Source organism: Centrocercus urophasianus, unplaced genomic scaffold, assembly GCF_019232065.1.
Source record: "Centrocercus urophasianus isolate 14NV4802_14NV808 unplaced genomic scaffold, USGS_Curo_1.0 seq_24, whole genome shotgun sequence".
NCBI lineage: Eukaryota > Metazoa > Chordata > Aves > Galliformes > Phasianidae > Centrocercus > Centrocercus urophasianus.
Window position 1 is genome coordinate 1,351,086 of NW_024884800.1, and position 8,500 is coordinate 1,359,585.

An 8,500-nucleotide genomic window follows, 5' to 3' on the forward strand; every position below is an offset into this window, starting at 1 on the left:
CACCTGCAGTTCAGACTCACGAAGCAGCAAACCACCACCTGCCCTTAGCACAGGGCTTCACACACAAGTACTGCTGCAGCTGAATGCTGATAGCATTCCCCCTTCTGATGGCCAACACCTCCATCTAGCAGCAGGAAGGAGGCAGTTGCTTGTCTGCAAGTGCCCAGGTGTGCTGGGTTTTTACTTCGGTTGCTCAGTCATCTCATTGTGAACATGAAATGTCAGCAAAACACCAACAAATTTGACCTCAGTGGCAGATCTGTAAGGCACCAACAGTGCAATTACTCCAAAAATATAAAGAATTTAGACAGTGTCACTGTTTGTCTTTGGTCTTTGAGGCTCTGGTGCTCATTTCAAGTGAGAGCTGAGCTTAGGATAAGTGTTCTCCAGTGTCCCTCTCCCAGTTCTCTAAGGCATCACTGCAATAGCTCATTAGACAGCGTGACAAACAATAACGCAGAGCATTCCAGCTCAAAAGACAATAGGCCATCTTTCCCTTCCAGCCTTTGTGAACATTAAAAGCATGTGTGTCTGAAAGTGGCCCCTCCACAGCCAGCAGCTGTCTCCTTACCTCCCCTCCAAAGGCACGATGCTCAGCGCTATGGGATGTGGTCACTGAATGACACCATGCGAGGTCTGCAGACCAGCATGACTCCTTGCACACATTGCAGGACTGATGAGATGGGGACAGGGAGGAGAGTCATCACAGCACTTCTCTGCCCACTGTCTGTCGGAGGATCCTGGAAAGGAACAGGATAACAGCCAGCATCTTGGTACATGTTGCTTTGCACAGAGATGTCAGCTGCTCCTGGGCCCTGCTTACGGTCTTATCCCATCTTCGGAGATTAATTTAGTCCTGGAAATCCAACCAGATTCTGCCTGGCAAATCATGCTCCCAAAATGCATCTCCTCAAGTCACGTCTCAGCCACCTAGTTTGATTTTACCCAGTTAAATGCATTACCCTGCATTAAGGAATCAGAACTAACCCTGACATCTGCTAACACAGGTTGGACAGATGTCTCGAATGCTTCCATCAGATTAAAAGGTTGAAGAGAAAGAGCTTGAAGTCTTCCTATGTCCCCAAAGAAATAGAGGTTAGAAGAAATAACAGAAGGGGAGAACAGGAGAAAGGTATGAAAGTGCCAGGTGAGTTCAGGCAAAGGACAAGGCAAGGAGAGCACCAGCTGGAGAGAAAAGATAACGGGGCAGAAGGGGGAAGTCGTGCAGGACAGACAGGAAGGAAAAATCTGGAACTTAAGGCACGAACTCAGAAGAAAGGTTAAACCACGTTGAGTCACTTGTTTGCATCCCTCAGCCATCACATGCTGAAGCTCTCCTACAGGGCAGACACTCCTGGGTGCAGTTTTTCTTGAGACCCCACATGCAACAATGCAACGTGGCCCAAGAGGGCAGACCATTGCTGCTCCATCACTACTTGCACATGCACAGTAATTCCTAAAGAACCACCTCCCAGCAGGAATTCTCTGGGTTGCTATCCTACTGCAAGCTTACTACGACATTAATTCCAATTCATTTCAATTATTTTCTCCCATCAAGGAGACCTGAAACTTCCCCCTTTCACCGAAGTCAGTCAAAGCCATGTGGGAGCATCAGCTCTGCATGAATTCCCAGAACATACGCACTCCCCATCTCCTCTCCTGCTCATCTCATTGTAGGGGCACTACAGCAATACACCCTGCAGGAAACACCTAGGAATTACTTCTGGTTCTGCATTTACTGCCATTTGGAATAGGGCTTCCCCAGTTAACCTCTCTGAGGCTGAAAGCACTTTGCTAAGACCTGCCTGTTCACAGCATTTCTGGGTCTTCAGCTGCCTCTCCCAAAGAACATTCTGAAGAGCAGAACATGAACAGTTCCTATTCTTTTGTCCCTGCAAACATCTCTCTGAACCTTTATTTTATAAGGTAATCATTGTAAAAGTCTGACCACTGAGCGTGGTCAAAGATGCTCCTGGGTTTATCGGGACCTATTTACGAGAAGAGCGTTCCCCGGTGACAAATGATTGCATCCACATGGCCAGTTTTTCTCTGCTGCTTAGAGAAGCAGGGCTGTAATCTGCCCTTGGTAATGGTCAAGCTTGTGGCAACAGATCGGCAACAAAACCAGAAGCCCAGCTGTGAGGGCTGGACCCAAAACTGCTAATTGACACCGGAATCCTGGTCCTGCTGGGAGCAGCAGCAGAGGGCAGCCGTGGGACACGGAAGGAAGATGCAATCAGAAGCAAAAAAAATATGCAGGGCTGAGGGTTTCCTTCCACAAATTCATCTCCTGACAGAAAGCTGAGGGTGCTTTTAGAGGAAAAATACTGCTGGTACCCACGTGACCCTGTGAGTAGAGGAAATAAGGAAAAACAACCATTAAGGGGCCTTCAGAAAAAACAAACAAACAAAAAAAACAACTCAGCTCATCTGAAATCTTCCTCTCCAGGCCAATGTGAGGCACTTCAAATCCTAATGATGCCCAGAGCCAGGATTTATTTCCCTAATAAGGGCTGCTCCTGAAGGTGCTTCCCTCTGAGCTGCTTTTGGCCCTCCCTTGACACGTCCCTTTGACAAAAGGTTTGCTGCTCCAAAGCCCCAAATGGCTTTTCCCATTGCATCAGCTTGAGCTAGAAATGAATTGCATTTTTATAGAGGAAAGGAAGATGAGATTTTAAGCACGGTGGAAGAAATAGTTTTCATTTCTTGCAAGCCACTATACAGAAGAAGGATTAGAAGTTTTCACTCTGTTTTTAAAATTGAATACTGCGAGTGTTGTGTAAGGCACATACTGCCATCATGTGTGCAGGAAGGAAAATGAGAGAAAGCTCTGACTTGAGCAGCCCCAAGGCTGGGAAGCCACTGTTTTCCAGATCCTCAAGCAGATCTAGGAGCAATGCTCCAGCTGCACCTGCCTTCCAGCAGCCTCCCTGCAGTTCAGAGTCATTCTTTGACAATAATACCCTCAGTTATTATGGTGGTGTAATGCTGTAATGGGGTGATAATAGTAGGGTGGCAAAATCTTTGGCTAAAGCAAATGAGAACAAGCCCGAATGCAGCAGCCACAGATGCAGAAATGAAGGAAAAGAGCTGCTTACCTTTGGAAGGCCTCAGGTAGGCAGGGATCTCCAGCAAGAGATGCCCTCACCTCCACTGCCAACCCTTAAATGAGGGCTGGGCAGGGGTGGATCCTGGCTCCATCCCTCCCATCACTCAGTGCATTGCATGCACCTGAACTCCCCTGGGTTGGCCCTGCCTTCCCACCAGGTGCTCCATCACTGCTTCAAACCCCAACTTAGCATTTCCACTACAGGTGCAGAGACTCAATTACACACCTAAAGATGCTGGGAATTAGAGTGAGGCTCTTGAAAAAGGCACAGAAAGCACTTGTTGATGACTTTCCTTATTAATCCCCTGAACCAGAGCATCATGATCCCAAAAGGAAACTTGGCCATTCTAGGAGAGCTTTTCAGTGCTTTCTGCAACAAGATGGACAGAGTGATTATTACTTAAGAAGGCTGAAGTACTCACGTGTTCATAATGGAAGAGAGTTGATCAGGAATATTAAGAGAAGGGGCAAGCCGAAAGACCCCTGGATTCACATGAAAGCTGATGTGGAACTCAGCTCCCAGGCACACACACACACAAGTGGTTAAAACTGAGACAAGAACCATCTGTTAAAAGGTAAACCCAAAGCAAGTGATTTATTCTTTGAGGTTTGCAAGAACAAAGTTCTTTCTGCCCCTCCAGCTTTCACACCTCTTAGAAAGTCATTACGTCATTCCAAATTGAAAGTACCAGTGGTTTGCTTGGACCTCCTAACATCACCATCATATCATAGGGTTTTCCCTTTTCTAATTAAGCACAGTCCTGAGCAATTAAGAGCAGACAGTATCTGTTGTTCAAAACATGATTGGCACCTGGAAAAAAACATTCTAATTCCATACCAAGAGCAGAAGGATTGGAAGGAGAAAGAATGAAAGAAGAGCTGGATGGAAAAGGTGGTCTCAGGTATAGGCCTGAAATTGGAGGCTGTTGTGAGGGATAAAGACTTCTCTAGAGAACAACGAAAAACTTTCAGTGACAAAAAGAAAACATAGAAGAGAGGTAAAGGAAATGAAACGGAAAGCAAATGAGAGCCAGCATTGCAGAAACAGGACTGGAAACAAGTGGGCAACGTAAAGATAACGGTGTCCTGCCTGTGTAAGGCGAGGTCTACAGCACCAAAGGGGGTGAAAAGACTGGAGGACTGGTTAGAAGGAAAGAAATGAGAAGAGATGGAGGGATTTGAGGACTGGGAAAGGGAAGATGTGGGGGAGGCAGCAAAGAGCAAGAGAAGGAAGGTGGAAAGGAGGACATCTTTGTTGCCAGGAGAGCTACATGGAGGGCAGCATCAGCTGTTACATACATATAGGGCTGTCATACTGCGTGGGCTGACAAAAACAAGAAGCGTCCGTGGGTTCAGTTAACAGACTGCTTCCTTCCGAAACCGTTGCTGAGGCACAGGGGCTGCTGGAGGGGGTGAGCCCTGACCACAGGCAGCCCCATCTGCAGACACGCACTGCTTCCCCTCTGCCACAACGGGGCTGCTAAGATGGCCACAGGAGACCTTCTGCCCCAACAGAGCTCTGCGAGCAGCAGCTGATGGCAAATGGCTTCAGAGCAGCACCTGGGTGAACACAGAGCAAGAAATGGCCCCCTCCTTGCTGCTGGGAGCACCACTGCTGCCATTTCCTCCATTCCCACCACCCCCAGCCCACCTTGGCCACCATTTTCTGACTGGCATCATCACACTGGGTCTGCAGCTGGAAGAGCTTGGCATTATCTTTAACAACTGCAGCTGCACAGAGCAAGAAGCACGGGGGAAACTGGCAGTTTTGGAGTAGTCCCACACACATTTCCAGCTCCACGTCTTCTGCCGTTCAAGCAGTTCAAGACAGGAACAGACTTCAATAATCCACGTTGAATGCTGTATGTACAAATTCTTTCATTTCACTGAATTTCAGTAGTAGACACTGTAGCCTGAGGCAAATAATTGCCTGCAGAAGATGCGTTAGTATCTGAAATGGAACTGAAGCTCATTGTTACAAATAGTCACATAATTAGGTTAAAAGGGAAATAAATTTTGACAAAGTCAAGTTCCTTCCTGTTCTGAACACATGTGTGCAGCAAGGGAAAGTTCATTTAGCCTGGGCTTGAAGCTGAAAAATAATCTTAAAATAGCAAGCGGGCCCCAGAAGATAATAAGTCATAATTGTAATTAACCCTCTAAATACAAGCATACAAAGCTGAAGTGAACTCCACAGCTATGTTTGCCATAGAACAAGAAGTGGGTCAGATGTTGGCAGGGAAAGAAGCCCATCACCAGCAGTATCATAGATGTAAGGAAGAACAGCAGTTGCACAGCTGTTCTAAGGGCACAGCATTGAAGGAGTACAGTGCTCAGTTCCTGCTCTGACTCTCAACCCAGGTATACCAGGCTAGGCTCAAAAGGCTTTTAACAGCTCACCTAGGTGGAAATTAGGACCTTAAGTCCCAAACCAAGATCCTACAGTCTCTTGTATTTCTGCTGCCTGAACTCTGTAGGCAGTTCTGATCTCAACATTTCATTAGCTCTAAACAGAGCACGTGACACAGCTTACATAACCTTAGATGCTAGTTAGTCATTTAGGGTTTCCCTTTAGTCCCCAGAGAAAAACAGACAAAATGGCAAAGTTTATCTCTGAGAACAGCCAACTAAAACAATCATACCATATCCATACCCAGTTCTCCTTGGTAACTAAAGGAGCCCAAAGCTCTGCTGCGTGCCTGAAGCAATAGAAATGACCAACTCTGCATTTTTCTAAAGTATGATAGTGTTGATTGTTAATCAAGCACAGAGTGCTCCTTTGGGCCCTAACAGGACCCCTACAAACTCTCCAAGGACTCTCCCCAGAACAAGGTACCTGCACTGCATAGCTGATATCAATCCTAGCAGTATGACCAGAGGTGATGCTGGATATAAGCATGGCTGCACCAAGGGCAAGAAAGAACTGAGAACCTTGGCCTGAGCTTAAATAGAGCCGTGGGCAAGTGTAGGGGGCCCAGGTGAGGCTGCTCAGGGCTATTATGGGCTAGCACAATAATTAGCATAGCGATTTTGCAATTGGATGCAGCTGCTGCCAAATGTCACTGCTATGAGGCTTTGCTTGTGCAGTCCTGAAGCCTCTCAGACTTCTATACAAGAGATTGAGTCACTGTTCCATCAAGCTTCCTTTTGGCAGGCCCCTAAAAACCCTTCTTCCCTTTACAGTAAACCAACATTCTGTCAGCACAGTGGATGCCTCTTCGTTCTCCTCACCACCACCACCACTGTTGACCGCAGTGAGAGAATGTGGCCTTGTAAATGTGAGGCTGACCCTCAGCAAATCTCCCTGGCTTGCTCTGAGCACAGAGACAGGACACACGTGGTGACAGTTTTTGATGACAATCTTCACCTCCCACAGTCCAGCTCTGCAGTCTGCTGCACTTTGCTGTACTCTATGCCCACTGCATGGCTGACATAGTGAGGAGGCCCTGCAAAAGCAGGGGGGAGGCTGGGAGGAACGTGGATTTCCACTGCAGGAGCCATCAACCACAGCTTTGGCAGCAGCAAGAGCCAAGCCCTGAGCAGCTTCTGACAAAGCTGTGGGGTTGGTGTGAGGTCCCTGCTTCTTCCTGGCCACCTCGAGCTGTGCCAGGGCTGGCACCTGAGCAGCTCCCCAAATCCTCTAGCAGTGCTTGGCACAAGGCTTTGATCCACCTCATCTGTAGCCCTTCTCAGACTCTTTCCAGGACAGCTTAGAAAAAATGCCCCAGCCAGAGCAAAGGAAGGATGGCACAGCACAGGAGCCAGCCCTAGTGACTGCTGGATTTGGGATAGCAAGCACAGGAATGAGGAGGTCTCCCTGTCCTGCAATGCAATGTGTGCATCCCAATGGCATGCCAGCTGACTTTCTACAGAGATGGGATAGAGAACCAGCTGCTGTTCGGAAGTGATTTGAGACTGCCATGGTATGCTGGACTTATTCTGGTTTTATGAAGGGTGAAAGGCCCTAAAATCTGTGAAGACCTTTTTTGCAGGGCTGTGTGGCGATACCCTGGTGTGGCACAGCTGCATCCATCAGCAAAACTGCAGAGCAGGGAGCCTCTGCACGTGGGGTTCTCTCACTCCGGCAGGCAGCTGCAGAGGCAGAGCTGCATAAACACGGATGGGAAAGGCTGCGTGGGTAAGGAGACCGAGAACACAAGAGATCAGAAGCCTTTTGTCTCAGTACTTTGTGTTTCTTGCACCTTTTGTGCAAAACAGAGCTAATAGTGCTGTCCTGCCTAATGCTGAGCCGTTAAAGGTCAATGGGTGCTCAAACAATGTTACCTAAGTACACAAACGAGTCTGTACTTCATCTCACACCTCAGGAGGGTCCCAACCTGCTGTCTGGGGAGCTAGTAACAGTCACAGCTGCATGAAACAGTGTGGGCTGTAAAGCTGCCCGCAGTGCTGTGATAAATATATTGAGGCAGCACAGCACGGAGCTGCACCATTTCAGCCACGCTGCTGGTTGTGCTGGAGCTGAGCTCTGAGTGCAGTGTGTGCTGCAGCAGCTGCACCATGCTGTGCTCCATGGGATCATCCGGGGCCGGTGTGGGTCCCAGTTGAGGCAGTCACACCTCAGTCACACCAATAAAGGCAGTGGGGAGTGCAGGACAAGTTTATACAAGAGGACAGAAGCCTCGTTAATCCAAAGCAAAGATGATGAGAACAAATGTTCTCAAAATGTTTCTCACAAAAGCTCAGTGAATTCGGACCAGGTAAACCTGTGTTCACGCGGCTGCTTGGTTGATGTTCTGGTGTTAGCAATCTTTTGCCCAGATTTACTCTTTTAATGAGAAACAGGCTGAGAGAAATGTGTATTATTCTTAAAGCTCAGTTTGGTGACTTGCATGAGGAAATCTCTCAATTGCCTTCACCAGTGATCAGCTTTCCATCAGCAACCTCATGGCCAAGCAGCCAAAGTGAGCTCAAAATAAGGACCTGGGTTTCTTAAAAGTGGTTTTGATTGAGCAAAGGTAGCAAAACTGCAGCCACATACAGCCAACGTTGCCATGGATTGTACCAAAGAGATGCAGGCACTTTGTGTTTCCACCTGGGTGCATGGAGTTGTGCCACAGGCCCTGAGCTGGCACTGCTCGGGGCAACTCCTGCCTCAGTCCAGCTAGAAAGAGCTCCTTCACACCTAATGGGGAGCTTAGGTGGCCCAGTCCCCATGCTCCCAGCACACATCCTGACAGGATCAGGCTCCGCTCAGAACACAGTTGCAGAGGTGCTCAGGCTAAACAGATGGAAGCCACGAGCCTGGCAGCTGTGGTGGTGCCCATTGTCTGCAATGGCATTCAAGGTGGGCTCCCACCCATGCCTCAAGGGAGGCTGCCCTCAGTGCCACGCCTGTCAGTTATTCACTGTAAAAAGGAAGGGTGCCTCCTC